Source organism: Fukomys damarensis, unplaced genomic scaffold (assembly GCF_012274545.1).
Source record: "Fukomys damarensis isolate Sample0158 unplaced genomic scaffold, DMR_v1.0_HiC HiC_scaffold_39, whole genome shotgun sequence".
Lineage (NCBI taxonomy): Eukaryota > Metazoa > Chordata > Mammalia > Rodentia > Bathyergidae > Fukomys > Fukomys damarensis.
In genome coordinates this window covers 47,225,659-47,239,788 of record NW_022900951.1, presented here as the reverse complement: position 1 = coordinate 47,239,788, position 14,130 = coordinate 47,225,659, and the positions used below count along the sequence as shown (strand labels likewise).

Below are 14,130 nucleotides of genomic sequence, written 5' to 3'. Positions count from 1 at the left end.
AAAAAAAAAAAAAAAAAAAAAAAAAAAAAAAAAAAAAGAAAGAAAGAAAAAGGAATGGTAATAGGACACAAATAAGATTTGGTGTTATAAAAATTCCCTTCTTGGTGCTTTTAAAATTTTCTCAGTAAAATAGAAGCATAGTTATTAGGTGAGTATGATATTATAGAAAGGACTGTGCGTTAAAAATTTGATAGCAGGGGCCAGGGACTTAGCTCAGTGGTTCTGCGGCCTGCCTTGGAAGCACAAAGTCCCGAGTTCAATCCCCAGTACCAAAGAAAAAAAAATGATAGCTGAAAAGAAGGTATAAAATAGTTGTCTAGAAGAATGTCAGAAGAATAAATGGACAAGTAAAATACAATAAGATTGCCAGGTAGCATTAAGGGTTCTTTTGTATATCTTTGTTGAATTTGGTGCTCCTCTTCTCCTAGACTTTGAGGTATCTCAGTATAATAGCCTGCCTACCTCTAGTCATTGTGGAGAAGAGGCAGGTTGTTTTAGAGAAGACATTTTCTTAGTAGTCTTCTATAGATTTGTCCTGATTTCTAGGCTGTAGCTTCAGTTTCAGGGCAAACTTCCCTCCTGCTCATTACTTAACAGTGGTTGAAGGTAGGTAGGATTTATTTTTCCATTAAGTTTATTGGTACAAATTAGGTATACAATAAGATTATATTCATTATTAGGATCTTGTACCTTTTTTTTGTTGTTGGTACCAGGGATCGAATTCAGGTCCTTGTGCCTGCGAGGCAGGCGATGGAACCACTAAGATAAATCCCTGGCCCTAGGATCTTGTACCTTTACATGATGTATCTTGGTTTTTACTTTTTTCCCATTCCCCTGCCCTCCTTTCACCCTCTCCACCCTTCCTTAAAAGACTTTGTTTTCATGTATTTCCTTTTCTCATATATTTTCGTTTCCTGAAGGTAGCTAGGATTGCCTGGTCTATGGATCTTAATTTACCCATTTGATTTCCCTTATGAATTCCCCAAGGTCAAGTGCAATCTTCTGGTGTTCACTGAGTAAGTTTGGAGTTCCCTGGAGTCGCTTAATTCTGAGTTTTTTCCTATAAAGGTTTATTCAACTCACAGTTTGTAGAGGTTTCAATCCATAATTGGCTGGCTCCAGGGCAGGGTGGCACATGGCAGAAGAGGAAGATTTCATGGCAGATCAAAGGTAGCAAAGCAACAAGAGACTGGAACACCTCTGTTTCATCCAGACTGCCAGGGATTAGTACATTGTCAAACCAATCAGTTGACTAATTTAGTAATCACTCAACCTTAATCTCAGCATCACACCTCTCAGCGACCTCTGAAAAAGTCCTATGACTGCATAAGGCTTTGTGGGGGACATCTAGTCATAACAAAATGTGTTTGAAACTTTGATTTGTATAGATTTTATTTTCTTATCGATGTGATGGTGCTTTCCATTCTTTCAGATATTCTTTACCATTTATGGTTTGTGAATGGCATCTTTTTTGTGTATTTCCTGGATATTATGTTTATTCTAGTTTTTTAAAACACCATTTCTGTTGCTTTTTAGAGTACTAGTGACTGGTAGGACAATCGTGTTAGTCTCAGAATTTTTTAAACTGTGGACTCACATTACGAGAAATATTTTAAATGACTTTTGTTACAGCATTGACAACTAAAAGCAGAGGCTTCATTCAGGTTATTATTAATACTGTTTTGAGAAACACTGATACAAACACTGATAAGATTAGCCACATTTCACATTTTGAACACATCAAGAATTAAGAAAATGTTATATAGTAATTATTATTTACTACTACTTAAAAAGGTAATACTAATTATTTTCTCTAAGAACTCTACATATTTCTATATTTTAAGTATGTATTTGTAAGATCACACTAGAGAATTGTGGTTTTTTTATTAGTGTTTCCATTTCACTACTGTTTCATAGCTAAAGTCAGTGCAATCATTTATTTTTTTCAACTCTAATTCATTTTTCTTTTGGGTAGTGAGTATTGAATCCACAGCCTTGTGTATGCTACCTCTGAGTTATATGCCATTCCCCAGCCCAGTTTCTTAATCAGTGAAATAATATCGTTACTTTAGTCTTAGTACAGTGGACCATTGGCTTACCAAATTAATTTGTTCCTGAGAGCTGGTTGTAATTTAAGTTGGTGAATTGCCTTCAAAATCTCACTCCTGGGATGGGGATTTAGCTCACTGGTTCTGCCACCTGCCTTGCAAGCACAAGGTCCTGAGTTCAATCCCCAGTACCAAAAAAAAAAAAAACATCTCATTCCTGTATAATTTTAGGCTACACTTTCTCTAGGCAGATCTTGATGTCCTTAGAGAGACATTGTAATGTTCCTTCCAGAACTCTTTAGGGTTAAATCTGTATCTGAGACCATCTGGAAGCACAAACAGCCTGCGTTCGGGTCATATCTCATGTCTGCTCATAAGACAAAACTAAAATTCCAGTTCTGACCCAAGTTGTTCTTGTGTCAGGCTTACCGTAACTCCAGGGTCCACTGTAATTTTAATTTTAGCTATAGTATGTTTTAGAATCATAAAAATGCCTATTGTAGATATTAGTGCTTTTCATATATTTATTTTGTCTTTGGTCACATTTCTATTCAATTGCTTTCACAAGTACTGAAGCTATACTAAGAATGAATTTTTTTGATGTGTATAATGTTAGTTGTCAAAAGATTCCTCATGTTTAGTTTGTTCAGAAACATCCATGGACCTACTATGAGCGAAGATAATTAAAACAGTTCCAAAGTTTTTCTGGTAAAGACTATTTTAATATTTTATAACCAGTTTCTGAATCATTATAAGGGAATAAATCTCATAGGGAATTGGCATTTTTTGATAATTTACTATGTATCAAGCTGTAACATCTATTTTATCTTCTCTGCAACTTCCTCTGCAAATAGTTAATTCCATTAAATGGAAATGTTTGTATAAAAGTGGAAAATTAAAATTATATCTGGTTTCTCTAGAGAGAGATTCCCAGGAATCATACTGTTTATGTAAAAATGTTATTTAGCACACTATTTTCTTTATATTTATCATATTATTCTACTTGAGAAATTGGTCTAAACAGTGGGTATGTGTACTGAACATTATAAAAATGCTTCTAAGATGTATATATTGCTAGTGCCTCTCATATTGTTCAAATTGGTAGTGGTGATGACATTATTTGGATTAATTTGTAATAGCTATGTTTAGCCTTTTCCCTTTTGTAATGTAGATTAGTTACAAGATTGAAGATATTTGTGAGGGGAACCATTCAGCTTGATCTAATTCTCCAGGAAGGAGCAAACTTGTTAAATAGAGCAATTGAAAGCTTTGACTGGGAGGTTGGTAGAAGGAGCTAAAAGACAGATTATATATGGATTACAACTCTAATTTATTTAGCAAAAGGGGAACTAAGACTATTGTTTTGTGAGAATAGAAATTATGAAGGCAGTTTTAATTTTTTCATACTATACATGTTATATTCTTAATTTTTTTTTCAATTTCGGGAGACAGGGTTTTGCTATGTAGGTCATCCAGGCCTTGAATTCACTATGCACCCCAAGCTGGCCTTAAATTCACAGCAGTCCTCCTACCTCAGCCTTCTGAGTGCTGAGATTATAGGTGTGCACCACCACACTCAGCTCTACATTCTTAATTTTTATACATACATTCAATTTTGAAACCATAATGCTAACAATTTGGTCTTCCTTTAAATTATCTTTCAGTTTTATTTGTTCGTGTTTGCAGGACATGTAGTTTATAGTGATCTTGGGGAGTGTGCATATGTACATACTATAGTTTGTTTCTTTTTCCTTTTCCCTCCTGCCTCCCTCCCTCCTCCTCTAATTCCCTTATCTTGACTTTCATGCTTGTTGATACTGTTAATTTTAGCTTATGTTATGGCATATAATATTTCCATTCATTGAGGTTAGTAGGTTCCTGTCCTCAGGTGGAATGGAGGATGAAAAGATTACTTGGAGACTAGACTTAGTTCAGTCACCAAGAGGCCCAGAGGGACTGTTTCTCAACCAAGTGTACCCAGCCATTAGGGAGACTCTGAGAGAATAAAAAAAGCCACCAAGTGGAGAACTCTCTTGCTTTTATTTAGAATATCAGTGTAAGAAAAAAAACAGAAGAAAAAGCAGTTTGGGCCATGTGCTGTCTCAAGGCTAAGAGGAAGGACATGGCCAAACACAACATACTTTACTAATCTAAACTTCTTGTTGTGTAACCATTTGATTCTGATACAACCTGCATGCTTTTGCCCCAAAGTTTAATCATTCATTCCTCTTAAAGCCTATGCACTTTTGTCCCACAATTTAATCATTCAGTTTAATCATTCACTCCTGGCCAGGTCCCCCATAGGTTCCTATGTATGACATGTCTTTATTCTATTGATTTACCCTTCCCCTCCTCCTCATCCTTTACCCTCATTCCCTTGGAAACACTTCCTTATTGCAAGAGATGCATCCCTTGTCCCTTTTATCCATCCTTTATTATTCTCTTTGTTTTAACTTTATCTCATTGAAATGAGAGATACCATACAGTATTTAAGCTTGTGTGTCTGGTTTATTTCACTCAATGTTATATTTGCCAGATGCATCCATTTTCTTACAAACATCTCAAATTTGTCATTCCTCATAGCCAAATAGTATTCCATTATATATAGATGACACACTTTCTTTATCCAGTTGTCTGTTGATGCATATACAGGCTGCTCCAGGATTTAACTGTTACACATTGTGCTGCTATAAACATTGACATGCATGTGTTGCTGTAGTATAATGTCTTAAACTCTTTGGGGAAGATACCTAGAAAGGGGATAGATGGGTCATGTGTAATTTCTAATTTCAGTTCTTTCAGAAACTTTCATACTGCCAGGCATGTTGGCACACACCTGTAATCCTAGCACTTGTGAGGCTGAGGCAGGAGGATTGCTGTGAGTTTGAGGCCAGCCTGGGCTACATAGTGAGTTTGAGACCAGCCTGAACTGCATAGTAAGACCCTGTCTCAAAAGAAAGAAAAGAAAAGAAATCTCATACAGATTTACATAATGGTTGGTACTAGTTAATATTCCATCTAACAATGGAAGAGGATTTCTTTTTCACCACAGCCATGCCAGTATTTTTTATTGTTTGACTTCTTAATGATTGCAATTTTTTTCTGGTATAAGATGGAATTGCAATGTTTTAATTGGCATTTCTTTATTGGCTAGAGTTATTGAAAATTTTTTCATATATTTGCTAACTATTTGTATTTCTTCTCCTATGAAATGTCTGTTCTTTTCTCTTGTCCATTTCTTTTTGTAGCTGTCTTGTCTTGTCTTTTCTTTTCTTTTCTACCTGGGATAAAACTCGGAACTTTGAGAGGTAGGTGGAGGAACCACTGACCTAAATCCCCAGCCCTCTCTTGCCCATTTCTTGACTGAGTCTTTAATTTTAGGTGGTTTAAGTTTTTTAGTTCGTTATATATTATTTATTTATTTATTTATTTGTTACTGGGGATTGAACTTGGGACCTTGTGCTTACAAGGCAGACGGCAGTACCACTGAGCTAAATCTGTGGCACTTCTTTTTTTTTTTTTTTTTGTACCGGGGATTGAACTCTGCTCCTTGTGCTTGTGAAGCAGGCGCCAGAACCACTGAGCTAAATCCCCAGCCATGACACTTCTTTATATATTTTAGATATTAGTCCTCTGTCAGGAATAGCTGGCAAAATAAATTTCCCATTCTGCAGGTTGTCTTTTCACTCTAATTGATTCTTTTGCTGTATAGAAGCTTTTTAATCTGATTTAATCCCATTTGTTGGTTCTTGCTGTTATCTCTTGAGCAGCTGAGGTTCTGTTTAGAAAAATCCTTTCCTGTTCCTATGATTTCAAGTTTTTTACTTATTTTATTTTCCAGTAGATTTAATGTTCCTGCTTTAAAGTTTAGATATCAATCCATTTTTCCCCCCGGTATCGGGGATCAAACTCGGGACCTTGTGCTTGCGAGACAAATGGCGGAACTACTGAGCTAAATACCCAGCCCTATCCATTTTTATTTTAATTTTATATATGGTGAGAAATAGGGATCCAGTTTCAATCTTCTGTAAACAGATAACCAGTTTTTGCAGCACCCTTGCTGAATAGGCTACCTTTCCTCCATCATATACTTTTGGACCCTTTTGTCAAAGATCAAATAGCTGAATGTATCTGGACTGTTCCGTATTCACTGTGTTCCATTGATCTACGTATCTGTTTTGGTTCCAGTACCATACTGTTTTTTATCATTACTGAGTTGTAGTATAGCTTCAAGTCAGGTATTTCAAGGCTTCCTGCTTTGCTCTTGTTGCCCAAAATTACTTTTGCTATTCTGGCTCTATTCTGGCTCCATATGAATTTTAGGATTGTTTTCTCTATTTCTATAAAGTATACTGTTGTTATTTTGATTAGGATTGCATTGAATCTGCATAACAGTTTTGGAAGTATGGTCATTTTAGCAATATTGATTCTGCCTAGCCAGGAGCAGGGAGCATCTTTCCATTTTCTGATGTCCTCTTCAAGCTCTTTTTTTTTTTCACAGTACTGTAGTTTTCTTGTAGAGATGTTTCACTTCCTGGATTGGGTTAATTCCTAGGTATTTCATTTTTCTTGAATCTATTATGAATGGTATTGTTTTCATAATTTCTCACATTTATTGTTGGTGTACACAAATGCTAATGATTTTTGTGTGTTGATCTTGTATTATGCTACATTGCTGAAGTTGTTTATTCCACAAAATTTTGGTGGAGTTTTTTGTGCCTTGTATGTAGAATATCATGTCATCTGGAAATAATGATAATTTGATTGCTTCCTTTCCTATATGTGTCCCCTTTATTTGTTTCTCTTGCCTGATGGCTGTGGCTAATACTTTCAGAACTGTGTTGAACAGAAGCAGTGATAGTGGACATCCTTGTCTTGTTCCTGATTTTAGGAGGAGTTTTTTTTGACCATGTAATGGAATGCTGGCTTTTGGTTTGTCTTATATAGCTTTAATCATATCCAGGTATGATACTTCTATACCTGCTTTCTTCAGCATTTTTATAATGAAGGGGTCTTGGATTTTGTTAAAAGCCTTTTCTGTACCTATTGATATGATCATATGGTGTTTGATCCTGCTTCTCTTCATGTTATGTATTACATTCATCACTTTCATATGTTGAACTATTGTCACATCTCTTGATGGTGCTGATCTGTTTGATGATGTGTTGCTTTTTTTTTTTTTTTTATAATATCTTGTTGAGGATTTTTGCAACTGTTTTCATTAAAGGCATTGGCCTGTACTTTTCTTTTTTAGCTGGGTCTTTATCCAGTAATGGGATCAGGATGATATTAGCTTCTTTCTTTGAAAAGCTTGAGGAGTACTGGTGATATAACATCCTTAAAGGTTTTGTAGAATTCATCAGTGAATATATCAGGTCCTGGGCATTTTTTAGTTCATAGAAGTTTTTTTTTTTTTTTGGTACTGGGGATCGAACTCAGAACCTTGTGCTTGTGAGTCAGGCAGTGGCACCACTGAGCTAAATCCCCAGCCTGGTTGGTAGATTCTTTATTACTATGTCATTGTCATTGTTACTGGGATATATAGATATATAGATCTATATATAGATCTATATATCCTCTTGGGTTAGCTTTGGTAATTTTTTGGTGGGGCTTTTTTTGTTTTAAAGACAAGAGCTCACTATGTAGTTCAGGCTGGCTTGAACTCACTATTTAGTCCACGCTATCGGCAAACTGCTAGTGATTTTTCTGGTTCAGCCTCCTGACTGCTGGGATTACAGGAATGCATAACCATGCCTGGCTAGTTTTGGTGATTGGTATTTGTCTAGGAATCTGTCCATTTCTTCAAAATTTGTTAATATGTTGTAATAAAAGTTTTCAGTGTAATTACTATTAATATAGGAGAAATATAACTCCCAAAGTGCTAGATGTCAGACTTGCCAAGTTCATGTTCCCTAAAATTGAATGAATTCCAAAAGACAAAGGAGGTTAAGAGTAAGAAGGTTGGGCCGGGGATTTAGCTCAGTAGTGCCACTGCCTTCCTGCCAAGCACAAGGTTCTGAGTTTGAACCCTGATACCAAAAAATAAAAAAAAAAGTGGGAAGGTTTATTGGGGAATAGAAATAGCCCCTGAGAGACAGGAGGGATCCCAAGTCCATTGCCACTGAGGCCATCCCTTTGAGAATGTTTTATAGGGCAAAATTAAGAGGTAGGTACAATGTGGGTCAAACCAAAATCACCCAATAAGATTACAAGTATATCTGCTTAGCTAATATTGAGCCAATTGGAAAGCAGGGCACTTATCAAGGGGATATGGATGACATCTTTAACCTTGCCTTATCTATGACTTCTAAAACAGGAAAGTTTTGGGGAAAGAATGGCTCTGGATGGTGTTCTGGTTATGCACTCCAATGTCTGATGCATATCTGGATGTAATGGATTGGGTGGTACCAATTACAGTATAATCTAAAGATTCCATTCATCCCATTGTAAGTGTATGAATCTGGCCATTGTGCTTTTAAACTTGAGGCCTTGTCTTCTTCTGATGTGCCTGCAGCCCTTTTTTTTTTTTTTTTTTTTTTTTTTTTTTACCAGGGATTAAATTCAGGGCCTTGCACTTGGGAGGCAGGTGGGGCACCACTGAGCTAAATCCCCTACATTTCTGACGTCTCTACCTTTCTCTGACTTTCTTGACTGTATCTATTGTGATTTCACCTTTTTCATTTCTACTTGCATTGGTGTGACTCTTTCTTCTCTTTCTCTTGGTAAGTCTGGCTAAGAGCCTCTTATTTATTCTTTCGAAAAATCAGCTCTTTGATTTCTTAATTTTTTATACTGTTTTTTAACAATCAGTTTGATTGATTTCTACTCTCATCTTTATAATCTTCCTCTTTAATTTCATTTGGGGGCTGGTTTGTTGTTTTTTTCTCCAGTATTTTAAGATTTATCAAAAGATTATTTATTTGGGCTTCCTTTGTTTTCCTAATGTGAACTTGATTGTGAATTTTTCTCCTACAACTGCTTTCATCATGTCTCATTGTTTCCATGATTTGTACAGCCATTGCCATTATTCCAGGAATTTTTAAATTTCTTCTGTGAATTCTTTTAGAATTCAGTGGTTGTTTAGCAGTATGTTATTAAATTTTAAAATATTTTTATTGGTACACTTTAGCTATACAATACAGTTACATTCATCTTTGGGATCTTGTACCTTTACATCACATATCTTGGTTCTTATTTTTTCCCCATTCCCCTAGCATCCCTTCCCCCCTTTACCCTTCCCTATTTTCAAAGACTTTGTTTCCATTTTTTTTCCTTTTCTCTTCCCTTTTTTACCTTTCCCCTACCCCTCCCATTTGCCCAATACCTTTAGACCATTTCTTTCTATTACACAATATCAATTATACAGTTTGACCCTTATTTACACTTTTAGTTTAACACACCAGAGAAACTATATGGTATTTACATGTGTCCTATTAATTTTACTTAAGAGAATGTCCTCAATGTGCATCCACTTAGCTATAAATGTCTCTAGTTTCTTGTTCTTTATGGCTAATACTCCATTTTATACAAAAAACACATCTTCTTTATCCAGACTCCAGTTGATGGGCAATTGGGCTTTTTCCAAGTTTTAGCTATTACAAACTGTGCCGCTATAAACATGGGTGGGCCTATATCACTGGTATGATTCTCTTAATTCTTTTGGCAAGATACACAGCAGGAGAATAGCTGGGTCAAATGGGACTTCAATCCTAGTTGTTTAAGGTGTCTCCATATTGATTTCCACAGTGGTTGCAGCAGCCTGGACTCCCACCGACAATGAAGAAAGGCTCCTTTCTCCTCACAACCCCACAAGCATTTGTTATTGGTTGACTTCTCAGTAGCAGCCATTCTTTCTGGGATGAGGTGGAATCTTAGTATTGTTTTCATCTTCATTTCTTGAATGACCAGTGATGTTGAATATTTTTTCATGTTTATTTGCTTCTTTTATTTCTTTGGCTGACAAATGTCTGTTCATTTCAGGTGCCCATTTTTTGAATTGAGTCTTTATATTTGGGGGTTCTGATTTTTTTTTTGAGTTCTTTATATATTCTAGATAGTAGACCTTTGTCTGAGGAACTGCTAAATTTTTTTCCCACATTGTAGGTTGTCTCAGCTCTGTTGGTGGTTTCTCTTTCAGTGCAGAAGCTATTTAAAAAGATGAGATCCCAGTTGTTGATTCTTTGTGTTACTTCCTGTGCTACTTAGGATTTGTTCATAAAGTCTTTTCCTATGCCAATGTGTTAAAGAGTTCTATCTAGCTTATCTTCCAACAAGTTTAGTGTTTCTATTGTCATATTTAGATGCTTAATCCATTTGGATTTTAGTTTAGTGCATGGTGAAAGACAGGGGTCTAGTTTTAATCTTTGGCAAGTTGAAATCCAGTTTTTCCAACAGCATTTATTAAAGAGGCTATCTTTCTTCCAGTAGGGATTGTTGGCCCCTTTGTCAAAGATGAGGTAGCTGAGTATGTCTGGAGTTGTTTCTTCATCTTCTAATCTATTTCACTGATCCTCGGGTCTGTTTCTTTGCCAGTACCATGCTGTTTTGTCACAGTTGCTTTGTAGTATACTTTCAACTTGGGGATTATTATACCCCTTGCCACGTCTCTGTTGCCTACACTGGCTTTTGGTATTATTCTAGGTCTCTTCTGGTTCCAAATGAATTTTTGAATTACTTTATCTAGTTTTATGAAATATACTGTTGGAATTTCAGTATGGACTATATTGAATCTGTATAGCAATTTTGGAAGTATGGCCATTTTCACTATATTGAGTCTTCCTACCCAGGAACAAGGGATATCTTTCCATTTTCTTATATCCTCTTTGATCCATTTTTTTCAGAGTGTTGTAGTTCTCAATGTAGAGGTCCTTTGCTTCCTTTGTTAGATTGATTGCTAGATATTTCCTTTTTTGGGATGCTATTGTGAAAGGAATTTTTTTCCCCAATTTCTCTCTCACTGAGTCTGTTATTTGTGTACAAGAAGGCTATTGATTTTTGAGTGTTTACCTTGTATTCAGCTACTCTACTGAATCTGTTGATTAAGTCTAGAAGTCTTTTGGCAGAGTTTTTTGGGTCTTCTATGTAGAGTATCATATCGTCAGCAAATAATGATAGTTTAACTTCTTCCTTTTCTATCCTTATTGCTTTTATTTCTTTCTTTTGTCTAATTGCTGTGGCTAATGTTTCCAAAACTATATTGAACAGGAGTGGTGACGGTGGACATCCTTGTCTTGTTCCTAATTTTAGCATGAAGGTTTTCAGTTTTTGACCATTTAATATGATGTCGGCTGTTGGTTTTTCATAGATAGTCCTTAATCAAGTTGAAACAAAGACCATCTACTCCAATTTTCTGCAGGGTTATTATCATGAACGGGTATTGAATTTTGTTGAATGCCTTTTCTGCATAGATTGAGATGATCATATGCTTTTTGTATTTTACTCTGTTAACATGGTGTTTTACATTTATTGATTTATGTATGTTGAACCATCCTTGCATCCCTGGGATCAGTACAACTTGGTCAGGTTGTATGATCTTCTTGATGACCCTCTGTATTCTGTGTGCTAGTATCTTATTGAGGATTTTTGCATCTGTGTCCATTAGGGAGATTGGCCTGTAGTTCTCTTTTTTGGTTAGGCCTTTCTTGGTTTTGGAAGCAATGCTTCCAGGAATGAATTTGGACGTATTGCTAACCTTTCAATTTCATTGAAAAATTTAAAGAATATTGGCAGTAGTTCTTCTAGAAATATTTTGTAGAACTCAACAGTAAATCCATCAGGACCGAGGCTTTTCTTTGTTGGTAAAGTTTTAATTATGTTTTCAATTTCACTGATTTTAATTGGAGTGTTTAGAATTTTTCTATCTTCTTCATTCAACTTTGGTAATTCATATGTATCTAGAAATCTGTCCATTTCTTCTGTTTTTCATTTTTTTAGAGTACAGGTTATTGAAGTAGGTATTGATGATCCTCTGGATTTCTGCTGGATCTGTTGTGACTTCAACTTTTTCATTCCTGATTGCATGGATTTGAGCATTTTCTTTCCCTTTTTTTGATAAGGTTTGCTAAGGATGTATCAATTTTATTTGTTCTTTTGAAAAACCAACTCTTCGATTCATTGATTTTTTTTTGTATCGTTCTCTTAGTCTCCATTGCATTGATTTTTGCTCTGATCTTTATAATTTCCTCCCTTGTACGAGCTTTGGATTTGTCTTGCTCTTCTTTTTCTAGAAGCTTACAGTTCAGCATTAGGTTATTTGAGCTCCCTCTGTTTTCTTAGTGTGGGGATTCACTGCTACAAATTTCCCTTGTAGAACTGCTGTCATTGTGTCCCATAGATTCCTGTATGTTGTATTGGTATTATCATTTTTTTGTAAAAAACTGTCTAATTTCTTCTGTGACCCATTGGTTGTTCAGGAGAGTGTTATTCAATTTCCATGTGTTTGTGAAGTTCTTGCGGTTTCTTTTGTTATTGATCTCCAGTTTAATTGCACTATGAGCTGTTAATATACATGGGATAACTTCAACTCCTTCACATTTACTTCAACACGTTCTATCAGCTAGTATGTGGTCTACTTTGGAAAATGACCCATGTGCAGCTGAAAAGAATGTATATTCTTTTTTTGTTTTGTTTTGTTTTTTGGTACTGGGGATTGAACTCGGGTATTTGTGCTTACGAGGCAGGTAGCAGAACCACTGAGCTAAATCTCCAGCCAAAAAAATGTATATTCTGATTTTGTGAGGTAGACTCTGTTAAGTTCATTTGTTCAAAAGCTTGGTTCAGTTCTAGTATTTTGTTGTTGATTTTTTGTCTAGATGACCTGTCTATTTGTGACAGTGAGGTATTGAGTTTCCCCACTACAATTGTATTAGTGTTTATTTGGTTTTTCATGTCCCTTAATATTTCTTTTGTATAGTTGGGGGCACTAATATTTGGTGCATATATATTTATGATTGTCATCTCTTCCTCTTGGATTGTTCCCTTTGCAAGAATGTAGTGACTTTCTTTGTCTTAATTAGTTTTGATTTGAAATTTGCTTTGTCTGCAAATAAGATAGCTACCTCTGCTTTTTTCCAGGTTCCTGTCACATGGAGAACTGTTTTCCATCCTTTTACTTTCAGTCTATGAGTTTCTTTTTGGACCAGGCGTATTTCTTGTATACAGCATATTGTTGGATTTTTCTTCTTAATCCATTCTGCCAGTCAGTTTGTTTTGATTGGTGAATTGAGGCCATTAACATTAATGTTTATAACTGATATGTATTGACTTATCCTCATCATGTTATTATCCTGTTGTTGGCTCTTTTTTATTTTCCCCCTTTCCCTTTAATTTCTTTCCTTGCCTGCTGGATTTGCCCTGTTGGGCCTCATGGAGTTATGATCATCATTACCTTTTTCTGGGATATTATTTAGAATTGTTTGGAGTGCTGGTTTGGTATTCATGAAGTTTTTCAGGTGTTCCTTGTCATGGAAGTATCTTATTTCCCCATCCATTTTGAAAGATAGTTTTGCAGGATAAATCAGTCTAGGTTGGAGGTTATTTTCTTTTAGGGCTTGAAATATCTCACTCCAGGCTCTCCTTGACTTGAGGGTTTGTGTTGAAAAGTTTGCTCTGATTCTGATGGGCTTTCCTTTGCATGTGATGTTTGTTTTCTCTAACTGCTTGTAGTATTTTGTTCTTCTCTTGCGTTTCTAGGATCTTGATTATATGTCTAGGTGTAGATTTTTTTTTTTATCATGGCTAGTTGGAGTCCTATATGCCTCAATTATTATGGGTTATTATTTCTGTTTTGAATTTTTCTAGAGCCTCATTCATCTGTTTTGATACTTCCTGTGCTGTCAGTTCAGAGTGTCCAGCTGGTTGATTATCTGACATTTCCACCTCATTTCCCCAGAACTTGCTTTCAGTAAGGGAGAAGTCTGTTTTTGTACTTGAGCCTGGTTTGAATGTCTTCACAATGCTATGTTTGTTGTTGGTACTTTGTTTGATAACTGGGTTAATTCTTCGATCTTCCTGTTATAGCTTGTCTTTAGGTTTTGAGTCTCTAATGACTCTGAGGCAATCTCTTTTTCATTATACCAGGAGG

At 35.7% G+C, this 14,130-nt stretch overlaps 1 protein-coding gene across 7 annotated transcripts in view; it reads left to right on the top strand.

The window, feature by feature from the left end:
• Positions 1-14,130, top strand: part of Wnk3 (WNK lysine deficient protein kinase 3) — a 210,387-nt gene that overhangs the window by 111,322 nt on the left and 84,935 nt on the right. The window lies entirely within an intron of this gene.